Here is a 19,386-nt window from a genome sequence, read left to right as displayed (position 1 = left end):
GAATCCAAAACACGACCGCGGACCCGAATCCAAAACCAAAACACAACACACATAAAATGCCCGCTGCACATCTCTAATTCTAAGGCAAGTAAATGATGTGAGCCTAGACCAGACTATTGTTATTATTACTTGTCTTAAAAAATTAATCTGCAATCCTGAGGAAGCCTGCACAAGGAAAAACTAGTTGATTACAGAGATTCTGATCTTGAACAGAGCAGCACCAGTGCACTCAGCGGACTGCTCGGTCATCCAGCGACCTAGGTACAAATTGTAGGACTAAAAATAATATTGTGAGGTGTGAGGGGTTCAGAATAGACTGAAAATGAGTGCAAATTATGGTTATTGAGGTTAATAATACTATGGGATCAAAATGACCCCCAAATTCTATGATTTAAGCTGTTTTGATGGTTTTTTGTAAAAAAAACACCCGAATCCAAAACATACCCGAATCCGTGTCGACTATGATGAGGCGAGATTACACCCACGGGTGGCCAAGAGTATTCAGTACATGATTGTAGTAATAAAGGATGTATTACATATCACAGAGGACCCTTCTGTCCCTGACACAAGGGTCTGTATGTTTAAAGAGAAGAAACGTGAGGTAACGTTTCCCCTATTTCACGAACTGATCGCTCTATTTGAAAAGGCTTGGGAAACTCCAAACAAGAGGCTGCAGGTTCCCAAGAGAATTATTATGGCGTATCCTTTCCCCTCACAGGACAGGCTATGGTGGGAATCCTCTCCCTCGGTGGATAAAGCCTTGACGCGGTTATCCAAAAAAGTGGCCCTACCGTCCCCGGACACGGCGACACTAAAGGATCCTGCGGACCGCAAGCAGGAAACAACTTTAAAATCAATTAATGCGACTACGGGAGCCCTCCTCAGAGCGGCAGTTGCGTCGGCATGGGTGAGTAGCGCTATTGCAGCTTGGGCAGATAACTTGTCATCTGACATGGACACCCTCGACAGGGATACTGTTCTGTTAACTTTGGGTCACATAAAAGACGCAGCGTTTTACCTAAGGGAGGCTGCGAGGGATATTGGCCTCTTGGGATCAAGGGCCAATGCAATGGCAATTTCAGCTAGGAGGTCGCTGTGGACCCGTCAATGGACTGGTGATGCTGACTCCAAGAGACTTATGGAGGCTCTGCCTTACAAAGGTGAAGTGTTGTTTGGGGATGGCCTCGCGGACTTGGTTTCCACAGCTAAGTCTTCTTTTTTGCCTTTTGTTCCCCCACAGCAAAAGAAAATGCCTTAGTACCAGATGCAGTCCTTTCGGTCTCATAAATTCAGAAAGGGGCGTGGTTCGTCTTTCCTCGCCAGAGGTAGAGGAAGAGGGAAAAGAACACCAGCTATGGCTAGTTCCCAGGAGCAAAAGTCCTCTCCGGCTTCTGCCAAATCCACCGCATGATGCTGGGGCTCCCCTGCGGGAGTCCGCACCGGTGGGGGCACGTCTTCAGCTCTTCAGCCAGGTCAGGGTTCAGTCAGACCTGGATCCTTGGGTGCTAGGAATTGTGACCCAAGGGTACAAACTGGAGTTCAAAGACGTGCCTCCACACCGATTTTTTCAAATCGGCCGTACCAGCTTCTCTCCCAGAGAGAACAATAGTTGCAGCGGCAATACAAAAGCTGTGTCAACAGCAAGTGATTATCATGGTTCCCCAGTTACAACAGGGGAAGGGGTTTTATTCAACTCTATTCGTGGTCCCGAAGCCGGACGGCTCGGTCAGACCGATTCTAAACCTAAAATCCCTAAACCTGTTTTTGAGGAGATTCAAATTCAAGATGGAATCTCTCCGAGCAGTGTTCTCCAGTCTGGACGGGGGGGAATTTATGGTCTCACTGGAAATAAAGGATGCATACCTTCATGTCCCCATATACCCTCCTCATCAGGCATTCCTGAGATTCGCTGTGCAGGATTGTCATTACCAATTTCAGACGTTGCCGTTTGGGCTTTCCACGGCCCCGAGAATTTTCACCAAGGTAATGGCAGAAATGATGGTGCTCCTGCGCAAGCAGGATGTCACAATTATCCCGTACTTGGACGATCTCCTAATAAAAGCGAGATCAAGAGAACAATTACTTAAAAATGTGGAACTCTCTCTGAAGGTGCTACGACAACACGGCTGGCTTCTAAATTTTCAAAAGTCGCAGTTGGTTCCGACAACTCGGCTGTCGTTCTTAGGCATGATTCTGGATATAGAAAGACAGAGGGTTTTTCTTCCAGTGGAAAAAGCTCAGGAAATCCAGAACATGGTCAAGGCTCTGCTAAAACCAAAAAGAGTATTGATTCATCAATGCACTCGAATGTTGGGAAAGATGGTGGCGGCCTAAGAGGCCATTCCGTTTGGCAGGTTTCATGCAAGAGTTTTTCAGTGGGACCTACTGAACAAGTGGTCAAGGTCCCAACTCCAAATGCATCGGTTGATATGCCTGTTCCCCAGGGCCAGGATCTCTCTCCTGTGGTGGCTCCAGGGGGCTCACCTTCAATAGGGTTGCAGGTTCGGAATTCAAGATTGGGTTCTCGTGACCACGGACGCGAGCCTCCGAGGATGGGGAGCGGTCACACAGGGAATACATTTTCAGGGAGTATGGTCAAGCCAGGAGGCTTGTCTGCACATAAATGTGCTGGAATTAAGGGCCATATACAACGGTGTCAAAGTCGAAAAATATCATGCTTCACATTGCCATATATTAACCCCATGCACATGCCCGCTGCTCGTGCATATAGTCTGCTGTACGTGCACATGTCCGCAAGTTGCGTACGCTCGCTCCAGCAAGTAGGCGCGGTATATGCGTATTTACGGTAGAGTTTATGAGCTTGTAGCGGGCGACTCGTTTATAGTATATTTAACCCACATAGCGTGTTTTATAGGTAATAATCCCTTTAATCGTATCTGCAAGTATGTTTAGAGTAAATGGTTCAGGGACTTGGGAATTCCTCTTTGCATGATATGGAGGGTCTGAAAAAGGCTGAACAGTGGTGTCTGGTACCTAACTGAAGAGTATTTTATCAGGAATATTCCGATGTTGGTTAGGAAGAGATTAATCGCTCCTGCGTATAGTTATGTTTAAAAGTAGTTTATGGACATATCCTGTATTTACAGTTCATTATCCATGCGGCGGGAATCCCAAGGATACCTCCCACCTTAGCAGTTTGAAATAGTCACAGCCCACCTGTTCAAATCCACCTATGACCTTTTGTTATAGTGCAAGGAGACATTCCTGTGTCCAATGAACAATAAGATTGTAGGGCCCTTTTTAGTGTACTGTATGTTGTGTATATAAGGCAGCCAGCCTGGGCCAGCTCACTCACTTCTCTCTACCATGGTTTTCATCATTGACTAACTGAGAGCTGGTTTCCAGGACTGCGCTAGCGATCATTCCCACGTGTGTAAGTTTCTCTGTGACCATCTTATCCTCCTTCTGTGTTTTTGCCATTTACTCTCTCTCTCACTGTTATTGTTTATGATTATGCCGCTATTGTATATTCATGTCTAGTTATTCTGTTTAGGTATTAATGTTAGTTTTGTAGTGTATAAGCTGTAACTGTTTTCCCCTTTTTGCATACTAATTATCGTCAGTAAAGGTTTTGGAACCTAAGCAAGGAGTCTGTGTTTCATTAGTTAGTACAGAGGGTATTTTGAGCGTCACAGTCGCTCCCACAGCTTTTATATTACTAAGGTCAATAAGCGTTACATCATTACAGTGTTACAGTACTAAGGTATACAGTGTAAGCATATTCTGTGTTTAAAGTTTATAAAGGTTACTGTCTGTGTGTGCGCTCGCTGTGTGTATTCCGTACACCCAGCGCAGCATGTGTACGTAACTTGCGTACCACATGCGAGGTCTTCATACGCAAATAGCGTACGAAGTGCGTAGCACGGGCACGTGGTTTAGGGGCCATTACGGCTAAACGGTGTTAGGAAATAGCTTGTGTTATAAGATAAATAATTAGCTTTATCAATTGAGGGCTCGTCCGTCCTCCACATATCCGCACTAGCGAAACTAAGCAGACTTTATCTGTCAGCAAAGGGCGGGAAGGTAGTATCCCTTTGTATCCGTGTTGGTGGTTGGGGATACGGTAGTGCTGATCAGATAAGCGTCTGCTTCGCTTAGTTGTAGAAGTGCTGGTGGAATCCGGAACCGGAAGGTAAGAACAGTACGCTATTGTCTTTTAAAACTGTTTATTTCTGTTTGATACACATTGCGTACGCAACACACGCACACACCTGCATTTTTCATTTGTGTATTTTCACATCTCTCTTTCCTGTTTGCCATTTATCATTGATAACGTGCTGAGAAAGATTTGCTGCTATTGGTAGTTAAAAGTAAAATTAATACGTAAGGGAGTAATTTGTAAAACACGCACACGGCTTTGCCTAAGATACAAGGGAGATCTGTGTGGTGCTCGGTAAATTATTACAGTTAAATATCATTTGCATTGATAGAAACGTGTTACTTGTGTTACTGTGGACGTGTCTGGCCTGTGTACACGTGTCCCTAACAAAGGGCGGGACAAGCGTACGCGACGCAAAGGTCGACGCACGGAGCGTATATTACGTAACGAAGCGTACGGGTACGCCCACTTGATACAAATCACACGATAGTATTGTTTTAGTAGGCGATACGGAGGCAACGCGATAATAGCACAAAATAATCTCAGTGTCCTAAATTTTAGCGTAATAGATCCTTCTCTAGTTGCAACTCCTCTGGTACTAGCCTGTGTTACCTGAGTGAAAGGAATTTTCTGTACAGAAAAGAAAGTAAAGAGTAAATGAGGTGAAAGAGTGTGTGCATATATATATGTTTCTCATTTTGGTTTGAACCTAGGAAATCGAGTTCTCGTGGAGGTACATCCGTGCGAGTGATAGCACGTGGTGGCTTGGGAGGCATCCCTTGTTAGTCTTGTAATAAGAGCATTAGAGTATAGCAGATTAGGAGGTCTACTGTAGACATAGACCAGGAGGTCACAGACCAGGAGGTCCAGAGAGACAGACCAGGAGGTCACAGACCAGGAGGTCCAGAGAGACAGACCAGGAGGTCTAGGTACAGCAGACTAGGAAGTCCGCTATAGATAGAGTATACCCATATAGGCCATCAAGCTCTAGCTGAAAGGAATTCACAGCCACAATTATCGATTCCGTTGGTCGTTCTGCGCATAAGATTAGTTGCTTATACGCAGTACGATTGTACCGCATGTGATTGTGTGCATTAGTTTGTAACTTGACCCAGTACCATTTGCGTACGCTAGTGGGGTCATAAACGCTATTTGTACATTCTAACGTGATTTGTGTAATTTTTTTATTTTAAGGGAGGTTTGCTGGTCACTCAGAAATTCTCCAGCAACTGATATTTACTGGGAAGGGTAAGTGCTCTGCGGATCACACCCACACGTTCCAGTAAATAGAGGTTCAGGTTGCAGGGGCCCTGGGTTGAGTACGCCAGCGCTAAGGCAGCGTGTGGGCATATTGGTCGACGTGGGCGAGTGTGTGAAGGTACTCGGTAAACTTTCACCGTCGGCCTACCCCGGACAACTTGGTTTTTGTAAGGGTTCGCTGAAGACCCTGATTTGAAGGTCAGAGGTAGTGAAAGCAACACCTGCAAAGATGGGGGCCAGTTGTTCAGGTAGGGGGCGATCAACCCTGGTTCAGGTTGATTTAGTAAACCGGCCAATAGGGTCGGCAAGGTATATCATGTGTGAAAAATACGGGTCACACACAGAGGTTTTGTGCGATGAATGGAAAAGAATGACTGTGCATGACGGGGAAAAGTTCCCACGAGTAGGCAGTTTTAGTCCTGAGGTGTTACAAAATCTAAGTAGAAGGATATGTCTAATTAAATCTGCGAAGAGACAGATCAGACATTATGACTATTTACAATTATGGCAACAGGAGGGTGAAATACAAAGAGGATTGGCTCAAGCGGCTGGTTCAAACCCTATCAGGAAACTGATAGCCACCGCACCACCACCACCATACATAACAGGAGAGAAAGTGGTTACAGAGAATGGCACACTGGTGTATGATAAACATGCACTTAGTAAATGTATAGATGTTAAGAGTAACGTAAATAAGGTTATTGATGCTAATGTTAACCCGTGCAAGCTGAACCCTTTTTTAAACTTTCCCCAGGATTGCGACCAGGAAGATGAGCCCACCACAATATCGGCACTCTCTCTAGCAGCCACCATACAAGAGACTACAGTGAGCACGGCCCAACCAGTAAGAGTAGTATCAAAGGCCCCTAGTGGAGGGACAGGTGAGGTCGTATCAACTGGTAAGTACGGCACTGTATACTATGCAGAAACCATTACACCACATGCTGTAGAATCTACTCAGAATGACGTTATTGGACTTAATCCTGTCAGGGTAATCGCGGTCCCAAATGGGAGAACTAAGATCAATGATGTCTGAATTCCCTGATCCTAGGAAAGATCTAGTTGCAAGCCAGAGATACATTAGAGAGCTAGGTAATTCTGCAGAGCCCAATAACAAAGATTGGCGGACATTGCTGAGGGCATGTTTACCCTCCAATGTCGACTCAGTGAAATTTATCGCTGACTGTAAATTAGATGAAGAGGTACCCCTTACGGATGAGTACAACCAAGATAATGTAAAAAGAATCAATCTGCAGTTAGGAGTATATTTCCCAGCTGTTGTCAAGCGGAACAAAATTTTCTCCATCAAGCAAAAAGAGGGAGAAATAGCTGCTGATTATTTTCATCGGGCACTGCAGGAAATGGCTTAGTATACAGGGATAGAAGACATTAAGACAAATGTGAATCATAGAGAAGTAGCAGTTTCTGTATTAATGGATGGTTTAAAGGAAGTATTGAGGACGAGGGTACAGACCACCCAACCATGTTGGCGAGGTTTGTCGGTGGCTACTTTGAGAGAGGCCGCTATTGATCAAGATCGGAACATCACCAGACACAGGGAGTAGCAGAGTGATAAGCTGATGGCCGTAAGTATACAGACCCTTACCACAAGGCCAACTCAGCATAAGTCTCAGACCCCTGTGGGTAAGTCAAATGTGGTAGTTTGTTATCATTGTCACAAAGAGGGACATTTTGCATGGGAATGTAGATCAAGAAATACACAAAAATCATATCAAACCCCTAGACAACGACATGACATACGAGATTGGGATCAAGGACCGCAGAGACGGAGTTATGAGCCACACGCAGGGGAAACAAGAAGGTATCCCCCAAGAAGAGACTGGCAAGTCTCTGATAGTTCCCATTTACCCCCTTCACAGGTAATAGCTGCCAGTGCGATGCAGGGAGGTCACCACACACCATAGGGGTGGGGCCACACCTGTAATCTGCAGCCAGTGAAATTAATTGCGAGCCTTGGGAGTGAACCCAAGGTAACAATTGATGTAGCTGGTAGATCTCTAAATTTCCTTGCAGATACGGGGGCGGCCAAGTCAGTGATAAATTCAACAGTGGGCATGAGAACCACTGGTAAAACAATTCCAGCCATGGGAGTAACAGGAGTAGTACAGCACTATCCTTTAAGCAAACCAGCAGAGATTACGATAGGGCCTTTGCATACCAAGCATTCCTTTTTGCTGGCTGCATCGGCTCCGACTAATCTCCTTGGGAGAGATTTACTGTGCAAAATGGGATGTGTCATATATTGTACTCCTGAAGGTGTGTTCTTGGACATACCCGAGAACCATGCTCAGGAAGTGCAGGATATGCTAGATTCCCCAACAAAATTAATGTCACACACTGTTGTTGTTAATAGGTGTCCGTCCAAGGTAGAGGAAATGACTTCCCAGATACCGGAGTCACTTTGGACCAAGGATGGACAAGACACTGGATTAATGGCAAATGTAGCCCCAGTAGTTGTGCAAGTAAAAGATGGTAGGATAGCTCCAAAAATCCCACAATATCCTCTGAAGCCAGAGGTGGAGTTAGGAGTTTACCCTGTAATAGAACGCTTGCTACAACAGGGCATTCTGGTAAGGACGTCCAGCACTGCCAATAGTCCCATCTTCCCTGTTAAAAAAAGTGGGGGGAGGGGTTACAGACTAGTGCAGGATCTAAGAGGGATCAACAAAATAGTTGAGAGTCAATTCCCCGTAGTGCCAAATCCAGCTGTCATCCTTATGCAAATCCCTCCCACTGCCAAATTTTTCACTGTGATTGACCTCTGCTCCGCCTTCTTCTCGGTACCTCTGCACCCTGACAGTCAATACTTATTCGCATTCACATACAGAGGAGTTCAGTACACCTGGACTCGTTTACCACAAGGTTTCATTGACAGTCCAAGTATTTTCTCACAGGCCTTGCATGATTGCTTACAGTCTTTTCAACCTGAGAGCGCATCAATATTAATACAGTACGTAGATGACCTACTGCTGTGTTCGGATTCGCTCGAATCGTCCCTGAGAGATACGAAACAGCTTCTGTTTCATCTTTCAGACACCGGACACAAGGTTTCCAAGGATAAGTTACAATTATGCCAGACCAGGGTAAAATATTTGGGACACTGTCTGATGCAAGGACTGAGACACCTCACCGCTGATAGAATTCAAACAATTCGTGACATGACTCTGCCACAAGCCCAGCAACAGATTAGAACGTTTCTAGGAATGTGTGGGTATTGCCGTAACTGGATCCCAGGTTTTTCCATACTGGCCTTGCCTTTGCAGGAGATGGTCTCATCAAACAAACCAGATCGGATTTCGCACACAGACGAGTCTGAGATGGCATTTGAAAGACTTAAACAGTGCCTAACGCAGGCACCAGCATTAGGTATGCCAGATTATGGGAAACCCTTTGAGCTGTATGGAACAGAGAATGCTGGGTGCGCGGCAGGTGTCTTAACCCAGAAGCATGGTGATGCCAGCAGGCCGGTAGCCTACTATAGCACTCATCTAGACACAGTAGTGCGATCCCTCCCCACATGTTTGCGAAGTGTTGCAGCGATAGCATTGCTAGTAAGTAAAAGCGAAGATGTAGTCCTAGGACACAACCTCACAATTCATACACCACATGCAGTGTCAGCTTTACTGAATTCTGCCCAAACCAGACATGTCTCATCAGCGCGGTTTACAAGATGGGAATTAGCATTAATGGCCCCGGTAAACATCACCATAAGGAGATGCAGCGCATTAAATCCTGCCACATATCTCCCAGGTGTGCCTGGACAGGCACAAAGGGTGGAGGATGAGAGTGATGGTGAAGGAGGATTTAGTACAGGAGATGACACACATGATTGTATGGAATATTTGACCCCAAATTTCACGGCAAGGCCTGACATCAGTGACAACCCACTGGAAGATGTAGATTTTACTTTCTACACTGACGGTAGTTGTCACAGACAGACGGACTCAGGAGACTTGTGTACTGGATACGCAGTCGTAGATGACCAAGGTACCATAGAAGCGGAACCCTTAGGCCCACCACACTCAGCACAAGTTGCTGAGCTGGTTGCCCTAACCAGAGCATGCAAATTGGCTAAAGGTAAAGCGGCCAATATCTACACGGATTCTAGGTACGCCTTCGGAGTAGTCCATGATTTCGGGGCCCTATGGCGCCTCAGAAATTTCATGACGGTAGCTGGCACACCCGTAGCGCATGCAGCCCACATCAAAAGACTCCTAACAGCGATACAGGAACCCGACAGAGTGGCTGTTATCAAGTGTAAAGCTCACACGTATAGCCAAGACCCGGTATCACTTGGTAACAGCCGAGCAGATGAAGCTGCTAAATCAGCAGCCAGTACCCCCATACAGACAGACATCACACAATTGATGGTATTCAATACTGTCAACACACAGAAATTGTGTGAAATGCAACATTTGTGTTCACCACAAGAAAAGGCAGTCTGGAGGTCAAAAGGATATGGCCAGGAGTCCTCAGGACTCTGGACAGATGGACAGGGTAAGCCAGTGGCACCCAAAGCATACCTTCCAAGTCTAGCGGAAGCGGCACATGGGCTGACTCATCTAGGCAAAGAAGGAATGTGTAAGTTGGTAAGAGCTTATTGGTGCGCCCCAGGATTTTCTTCCCATGCGGGTAAAAGAGCGATGACATGTCTCACCTGCTTGAGGAAGAATATCGGAAAGGCAATACCAACAGAGCCATCCCATATCCCTCCTACAGATGGCCCTTTCCAGGTAATACAAATCGATTTCATACAATTGCCACCTTGTAGAAATTTAAAGTATGTATTGGTTTGTATTGACGTGTTCTCAAATTGGGTTGAAGCATTTCCCGCGGCCACAAATACCGCTGTGTTTACTGCAAAGAAAATTGTGCAGGAATTTGTGTGCAGGTATGGTATCCCTAGAATCATTGAAAGTGATAGGGGTACCCATTTTACAGGTGAAGTTTTTCAAGCAATGTGTAAGTTAATGGGAATTAATAGTAAGCTGCATACTCCGTACCGCCCCCAGGCGAGTGCGAAAGTGGAAAGAGTAAACAGCACTATTAAAAACAAATGAAGCAAGGTAATGGCTGAAACAGGATTGTTGTGGCCCGAAGCTTTGCCAATCGTATTATACAGCATCAGAACCACTCCCAGGTCCCCTCTTAATCTGTCTCCTTTTGAAATTCTGTTTGGTCGACAACCCCATGTTATGATTAACCCCCAGGATGATTTGAAATGTAACAATGAAGTAACCGTAAAGTATTTGGTTAAGATGAGTAAGCAATTGAGGAATCAGAATGATAATATGAAGTTGGTGATTCCTGATCTGCCAGACAGTAATTGTCATGACATTGAACCTGGGGATTATGTAATGATACGGAATTTTCTACGCTCAGGTTGCCTTATTGACAGATGGGAAGGACCATATCAAGTCTTATTAACCAGCACAACATCATTGAAGGTTGCCGAGAGGGAGACTTGGGTCCATTCGTCTCATTGTAAGAAGGTTGCTGATCCAGAGAGGTCCCGCGACAAAGAACAGACGGTAGAGGAAATTGTATCGTTAGAGTGTCTGTTTCAGGAAGGTTGAAACGGCACCTGAGCACTGAGAATAATAAGATCGGAGGCGGTTGTCGAGCTAGATTTCTTTTTCCCTTTTGTTGTTTTCTCCGCTTCCCATCTCCCTCATTTTCTACCTCCCCCCTTCTCATTCTTCTCCTTTTCCTCCTATAAGATGGACTTACCCCAAGAGACTGTGATCCGGATTTTCCTGTTGACCCTATTGTTGACCAGAGCAGTCTGTTTCGGTGAGAGTACCATGGAGGTCGAGAAAGGGTCTGGAATGGGTTCTGATGACCAGGATGGAGGTGTAGATTTCCAAGAGCAACACAATCACTGAGTAAAGGCGAGTATCAGAAAACGATCTGGTAGCATTGACAATAGAAGGAATTGTGAAGGATTGTTAGCTGAAGAGAACTGCATCTGTAGGCATTGTGACAATATAGTTGAGGATGGGTGCATCAAGAAATGTCAGTCCAGTTTTAATATCCACATGGACCGGCATCCATTGAGTGACTATCACTTCTTAGTGGGTAAAGTGTTAAACCAGACAGACTGTTGGGTATGCTCTCAAGTACCTCAAGGTCATAGCAAATCAGGACTAGTACCATTCCCTTTAACTGTAGGAGAGGTACTTGAGTTAAGTGGTGGGAGGCCAGTGGATAAGAGGTTTAATATCTCTAGTCCTCCTAGTTTGAATCTCCACCAATATCATGTGGATAGGTCCTTAGTATGCTTTAACATTTCCAATCCCCGAAAGCCGGGAAATTGGGAAGTGTCATGGTTTGATGGTTTTGAGTAATCAAACCATGACCTTTTCACACAGAGCCGACAGAATGCCCATAGATACAGAGCTTATACGCCAGATAGCCGACAGTGGAAAATTTTTCCGGTATAGGTACACTCTAGGAAGTAGGACCATGCGAGTTGGAGAAGTATCATTAGGATACTGTGCACATATCGTACAACCAGATACGTGTACTAGACAGATGGGAGAATTAGGGTTAGGAGATTTCACATGGAAAGTTTGTAACATGGTTATGTCATACTCCGTCCCATATGTTCTCCCCGATGATGCATATTTCATATGCGGGAGAAAGGCGTATAAGTGGCTTGCCCCAAACTCAGAGGGATTGTGTTACATTGGAAAAGTACTGCCTGAAGTAATGACTGTATCCCATAACAAAATGAAAGACATTCACCGCGGTGCCCAAGCTCCTTATACTCACACTCATTACGAGCATATCGATAAAAGGCACCTGATAGAGAGGACAGAGCATCCGGCCTCTGATTTGATCCATGAATCCACCGGGATTCAATTCCTACTTAGATATCACTCGTACCGCCAGAGGAGTAATAAATTATAGATATATATCTGCGCTAGCAAATTTGTTAGACAATATCACCGAAATGTATGACGACACGTTCAGGTATACTGGGAGAGAGCTACAAGCCTACAAAACAGAACTGGTTCAGCATAGGATGATTCTCAATTACCTCACGGCTGTTAGGCGCCGAGGGTCCGCTCGTCGGTGCGGCCCGGCGCCTAGCAACCAGGGACGCCGTACGCGGACAGCCGCCGGCTCCCTGGCAACGCTAGACGCCGGGTGCACGGAGCCGCACGGACCCTAGCAACGGGGACGCCACTGTCGGACCGCGTTCCCCGTTGCTGGGTCCAAAGTTAATTACCACACTTGTTTCCTGGCCGTGCAGTATGGCAGCTGCACGGCATGTTTGTAATTAGCCCTGTCTGGCACCTGATTGGAGGGCTTCCATTTAAGGGCACTCTCAGGACTTCTCACAGACGCCGGTAATAGCTTCCTGTTTGCTGTATCTGTTGCAGAGAGTGTTTCCAGTCCTGCTCTATCCGGTCGTTCCTGTCCTCAGTGGTCCAGTACTCGGAAGTTGTCATCTGTTCCTGGAGTCCTGACCGAGCACCTTTAACATCCTGTGGTGTTCGTGAGTCGCGGCGTAGCCGTGTGTTGCGGCTTGACCGCTTACTATTTATTATTTGTTATATTGAGTCTCGGAGCTTTTGCGGAGGATTCTGCTCCCACAAATATACTCTGGTATCCAGCGGTGCTGGGTAGGAGTAACGGATTAGTGGATTTTGGTTGTCCTTTTCCCTGGCGGTTTGTCCGCACATACTTCTGGTTTAAGTTTAGTTAGCTTGTAGCCCCTGGCCTGGTTGTTTAGTCAGAGGGCCCCTTGTTATCACCCTGTCTCGGATTTCCCTTTGTCTCCCATTAAGACCTGAGGGGGCATCGGAGTTGGGCAGACATAATCCGCCCTTCAAACGCGGCTGCCATGGGCTCAAGCAACCATAGTCTCGCAGGGGATTTCTGATAACACGGGCGAGACAACGGAGTTAGGGCGCCAGGGGTTACTAGGCTTTCCTGCTCCCGTAACCAGCATTCCCTTCCAGTACTTTGGCCTTTGTCATAAGATCTCCTCTGGTCAGAAGTACTGGAATCATAACAACGGCAGTGACAGGCGGGTATTGTGTTACCCTAGCAACTCAGTATGGAGTAAAGTGCTGCACGTATATTACCAACAGCACTGAGGACCCGGCCGAGGTCATAGACCAAAAGATGGATGACATTTTGCAATTAAAGTGGGAGTTTCGAAGGAGGCACAATCTCACTCTCGCTGCTGTGGGTAATGAGCTGACTGGTTGGGTGTCATGGTTGAACCCACGAAATTGGTTGTCTGGTTTAGGAGAATGGGCCCAAGGCATTATAATGGATGTAGGGAAATTTCTCTTGTGTATTCTGGGAGTCGTCATATTGATTGGTCTGATATTTAGATGCGTTCGGACTTTAACGAAGTGTAAACGTAGTACCAGAGTGATGAGTCTGAGGAGCGAGGACACTGTAATAACAACAACTAATTTGATTTATGACCCAACGATAGAGACAATGTTGTGATGAAAATGTGATTCCACGGTCCGTTTCTTTCACCCGTTTCTCCTTTGTTTTCCTCCAAGGTACAAGGACATCAACTTGGAAGAAGAATTTGACAACCTCTTTTATACAGACCATTGATGAACTGTGTCACAGACACCCAATACTTTTAGTGACTTTAACTATCTACTGGAAACCCAATACTTTAGAGACTGTAATTTTATGGACACTGGAAAAGCTTTTGTTCACCACTTACTGCAAAAGCACCGAGAGACATCAGACAACATGTACATCAAGACAAGACATCAACAAGACCTCAATCGGCGACTGTACACTAAATCTCACATAGTTATATGACTTCATTTATAACGTTTGTTTCTTATCTTCATCTCTACAACCTCCAGGTAGTATCTCACATAGCCGACAGGTGATTCTCACATATTAGCATCCACATATTCTCCCCCTTCATGTATCATCAACTAATGTGCACCCCATTTGTTGTAACCAAAAGCAGAAAAGAGCTCGGTAGAGTTTGACAGCCCATCCACAGACCCTTAATACGGGATAAGAAGGATTCAAATGTATACTTCGCAAAACCTTGAAGCTTGATTTAGAACACGTACGGCACGATGATACATGACCCCTCAGACATGGATTCATACACACATGCTTTACTATCTCACTAGGTCATATCTTTCCCACCTTCTCCTCTCCTCCCTTTACCCAATCATAAAAAGGTATTTACATGATGACATATATTTTTCTGTTTGAATTGTTTAGGAAGTGGCAGTTATTGATGACTGCCAAAGGGTGGACTGTCAAAGTCGAAAAATATCATGCTTCACATTGCCATATATTAACCCCATGCACATGCCCGTTGCTCGTGCATATAGTCTGCTGTACGTGCACATGTCCGCAAGTTGCGTACGCTCGCTCCGGCAGGTACGCGCGGTATATGCGTATTTACGGTAGAGTTTATGAGCTTGTAGCGGGCGACTCGTTTATAGTATATTTAACCCACATAGCGTGTTTTATAGGTAATAATCCCTTTAATCGTATCTGCAAGTATGTTTAGAGTAAATGGTTCAGGGACTTGGGAATTCCTCTTTGCATGATATGGAGGGTCTGACAAAGGCTGAACAGTGGTGTCTGGTACCTAACTGAAGAGTATTTTATCAGGAATATTCCGGTGTTGGTTAGGAAGAGATTAATCGCTCCTGCGTATAGTTATGTTTAAAAGTAGTTTATGGACATTTACTGTATTTACAGTTCATTATCCATGCGGCGGGAATACCAAGGATACCTCCCACCTTAGCAGTTTGAAATAGTCACTGCCCACCTGTTCAAATCCACCTATGACCTTTTGTTATAGTGCAAGGAGACATTCCTGTGTCCAATGAACAATAAGATTGTAGGGCCCTTTGTAGTGTACTGTATGTTGTGTATATAAGGCAGCCAGCCTGGGCCAGCTCACTCACTTCTCTCTACAAAGGTTTTCATCAATGACTAACTGAGAGCTGGTGTCCAGGACTGCGCTAGCGATCATTCCCACGTGTGTAAGTTTCTCTGTGACCATCTTATCCTCCTTCTGTGTTTTTGCCATTTACTCTCTCTCTCTCACTGTTATTGTTTATGAATATGCCGCTATTGTATATTCATGTCTAGTTATTCTGTTTAGGTATTAATGATAGTTTTGTAGTGTATAAGCTGTAACTGTTTTCCCCTTTTTGCATACTAATTATCATCAGTAAAGGTTTTGGAACCTTAGCAAGGAGTCTGTGTTTCATTAGTTAGTACAGAGGGTATTCTGAGTGTCACAGTCGCTCCCACAGCTTTTATATTACTAAGGTCAATAAGCGTTACATCATTACAGTGTTACAGTACTAAGGTATACAGTGTAAGCATATTCTGTGTTTAAAGTTTATAAAGGTTACTGTCTGTGTGTGCGCTCGCTGTGTGTATTCCGTACACCCAGCGCAGCGTGTGTACGTAACTTGCGTACCACGTGCGAGGTCTTCATACGCAAATAGCGTACGAAGTGCGTAGCACGTGCACGTGGTTTAGCGGCCATTACGGCTACACGGTGTTAGGAAATAGCTTGTGTTATAAGATAAATCATTAGCTTTATCAACGTCCTGAGACAGGCGGAGCACCTTCTTCGCAACCTACCGGTTCTGATCCAGTCAGACAACGTCACAGCCGTGGCGCATGTAAACCGACAAGGCGGAACAAGGAGCAGAGCAGCAATGGAAGAGGCCTCCAGGATTCTTCGCTGGGCGGAAAATCACGTGAGCGCCCTGTCAGCAGTATTCATTCCGGGAGTGGACAACTGGGAAGCAGACTTCCTCAGCAGACACGATCTACATCCAGGAGAGTGGGGACTTCATCAAGAGGTCTTTGCAGAAGTGTCAAGTTGCTGGGGACTCCCTCAAATAGACATGATGGCGTCAGGCCTCAACAAGAAGCTTCGGACGTATTGTTAAAGGTCAAGGAACCCTCAGGCGATAGCGGTGGACGTGCTGGTAACACCATGGGTGTATCAGGCGGTGTATGTGTTCCCTCCGCTTCCACTCATCTCAAAAATATTGAGAATCATAAGAAGAACAAAAGTTCAGATGATACTGATTGTTCCAGATTGGCCTCGAAGGGCCTGGTATCCATGTGTCTTGGTGTGAATCCAAGAATGCTCCTACGGAGGATTTCCAGCTGGGTCGTTTTCTCCATTTTCTACATACAGGAGTGGATATGGGCCTGAAGTTAGGCTCCATTAAGGTGCAGATTTCGGCCTTATCAATATTCTTTCAGAAGGAATTGGCTTCTCTTCCAGAAGTGCAGACTTTTGTGAAGGAATTACTACACATCCAACCTCCTTTTGTGCCCCCAGTGGCACCATGGGACCTTAACGTGGTGTTACAGTTCCTTAAATCACATTGGTTTGAACCTCTTCAGAATGTTGACTTGAAATTTCTCACTTGGAAAGTGGTCATGTTATTGACCTTGGCTTCGGCAAGGCGGATGTCAGAATTAGTGGCTTTGTCTCACAAGAGCCCCTATCTGATTTTCCATGTAGATAGAGCGGAATTGAGAACTCGTCCTCAATTTCTACCCAAGGTGGTTTCGTCGTTTCACATGAACCAACCTATTGTGGTGCCGGTGGCTACGGATGTCTTGGAGGATTCCAAGTCCCTTGATGTGGTCAGGCTTTAAAAATCTATGTAGCCAGAACAGCTCGTATTAGGAAAACAGAGGCACTGTTTGTCCTGTATTTGGCCAACAAGATTGGCGCGCCTGCTTCCAAGCAGAATATGGCACGCTGGATCTGTAACACGATTCTGCAGGCTCAATTTACCGCTGGATTGCCATTACCAAAATCGGTAAAGGCCCATTCCACTAGGAAGGTGGGTTCTTCTTGGGTGGCTGCCCGTGGTGTCTCGGCGTTTCAGCTTTGCCAGCTACTTGGTCGGGTTCAAACACTTTTGCAAAATTCTATAAGCTTGATACCCTGGCTGATGAGGACCTCATGTTTGCTCAATCAGTGCTGCAGAGTCATCCGCACTCTCCCGCCCGGTCTGGAGTTTTGGTATAAACCCCATGGTCCTTACGGATTCCCCAGCATCCTCTAGGACGTAAGAGAAAATAAGATTTTAAACCTACTGGTAAATCTTTTTCTCCTAGTCCATAGAGGATGCTGGGCGCCCTTCCCAGTGCGGACTGAAATCTGCAATAATTGTACATAGTTATTGACAGTGGCGGATTTAGCGGGGGGGCGATTAGGGCGAACGCACCCCCTACATGTACCGGCACCGGGATGGAGGCCGGGTCCCGCTGCGGTGGTGGGAATGGGGTGGAGAGCGGTGCAGCGCGGCGGGGGAAGGGGAGAGAGAGAGAGCGTCCTGACACGCGTACAGCGGGCTCTGTTTTTAGCACGCCCCCTCCTCCCTGTACACGCGTCAGGACGCTCTCTCTCTCCCCTCGTCCCCCGCCGCGCTGCACCGCTCTCCACCCCGTTCCCAATACCGCGGCGGGACCCACCCGGCCTCCATTCACTGTCAGGTGTGTGTGTGAGTGTGTGTCTGTCGGGTGTGTGTGTGAGTGTGTGTCTGTCAGGTGTGTGTGTGTGTGTGTGTGTGTGTGTCTGTCAGGTGTGTGTGTGTGTGTGTGTGTGTGTGTCTGTCAGGTGTGTGTGAATTTCGCCTCATACATTGTGCTATAATGTGCATTTAGGATCATTCAGTGTGCTATAATGTGCATTTAGGATCATTCTGCGTGCTATAATGTGCATTTAGGATCATACATTGTGCTATAATGTGCATTTAGGATCATTCAGTGTGCTATAATGTGCATTTAGGATCATTCAGTGTGCTATAATGTGCATTTAGGATCATTCAGTGTGCTATAATGTGCATTTAGGATCATTCAGTGTGCTATAATGTGCATTTAGGATCATTCTGCGTGCTATAATGTGCATTTAGGATCATTCAGTGTGCTATAATGTGCATTTAGGATCATTCTGCGTGCTATAATGTGCATTTAGGATCATTCAGTGTGCTATAATGTGCATTTAGGATCATTCTGTGTGCTATAATGTGCATTTAGGATCATTCAGTGTGCTATAATGTGCATTTTGGATCATTCAGTGTGCTATAATGTGCATTTCGGATCAGTGCTATAATGTGCATTTAGGATCATTCTGCGTGCTATAATGTGCATTTAGGATCATTCTGCGTGCTATAATGTGCATTTAGGATCATTCTGCGTGCTATGATGTGCATTTAGGATCATTCTGCGTGCTATGATGTGCATTTCAGATCATTCTGCGTGCTATGATGTGAATTTTGGCTCATTCTGCATGCTATGATGTGAATTTCGGATCATTCTGCGTGCTATGATGTGCATTTAGGATCATTCTTCGTGCTATGATGTGCATTTAGGATCATTCGGCGTGCTATGATGTGAATTTTGGCTCATTCTGCATGCTATGATGTGAATTTCGGCTCATACAGTGTGCTACAATGTGAGTTTCAGCTCATTCAATGTGCTACAATGTGAATTTCGGCTCATTCACTGTGATATAATGTGAATTTTGGATCATACTGTGTGCTACATTGTGAATTTCAGCTCATACAGTCAGAGCCGGCCCTAGGCATAGGCAAACTAGGCAAATGCCTAGGGCATTTGGTATGCTTAGGGGCACCAGCAGCTTCTGCTGATTAAAATGATATGCGGCATGCCTATATTCTGTGTGTGACTGCGGCTGTATATGCATACGAAATGCTACGTTGCAGTGTATTCCTGGTAATCATTGTTATGTAGCATTTCATATGCAGATACAGTCACACTCGCACAAAGAATATAGGCATGCTGCATATCATTTTAATCAGCAGAAGCTGCTTGTGCATCCTAGCCTAATAGTAATGCAAATAAGACGCATTTTCATAAACAAAAGGCGCCCCAATGTTAGCAGAGCTGCCTGCTGACTCACGCCAGGCATGTCTTGCAGAACTAGAGGCGGTGCTAGGGGGCACCAGCCAAAATCT

This window comes from Pseudophryne corroboree, chromosome 9, assembly GCF_028390025.1.
Source record: "Pseudophryne corroboree isolate aPseCor3 chromosome 9, aPseCor3.hap2, whole genome shotgun sequence".
Lineage (NCBI taxonomy): Eukaryota > Metazoa > Chordata > Amphibia > Anura > Myobatrachidae > Pseudophryne > Pseudophryne corroboree.
The sequence above is the reverse complement of the archived record's forward strand: the minus strand, read 5'-3'. Positions refer to the sequence as shown.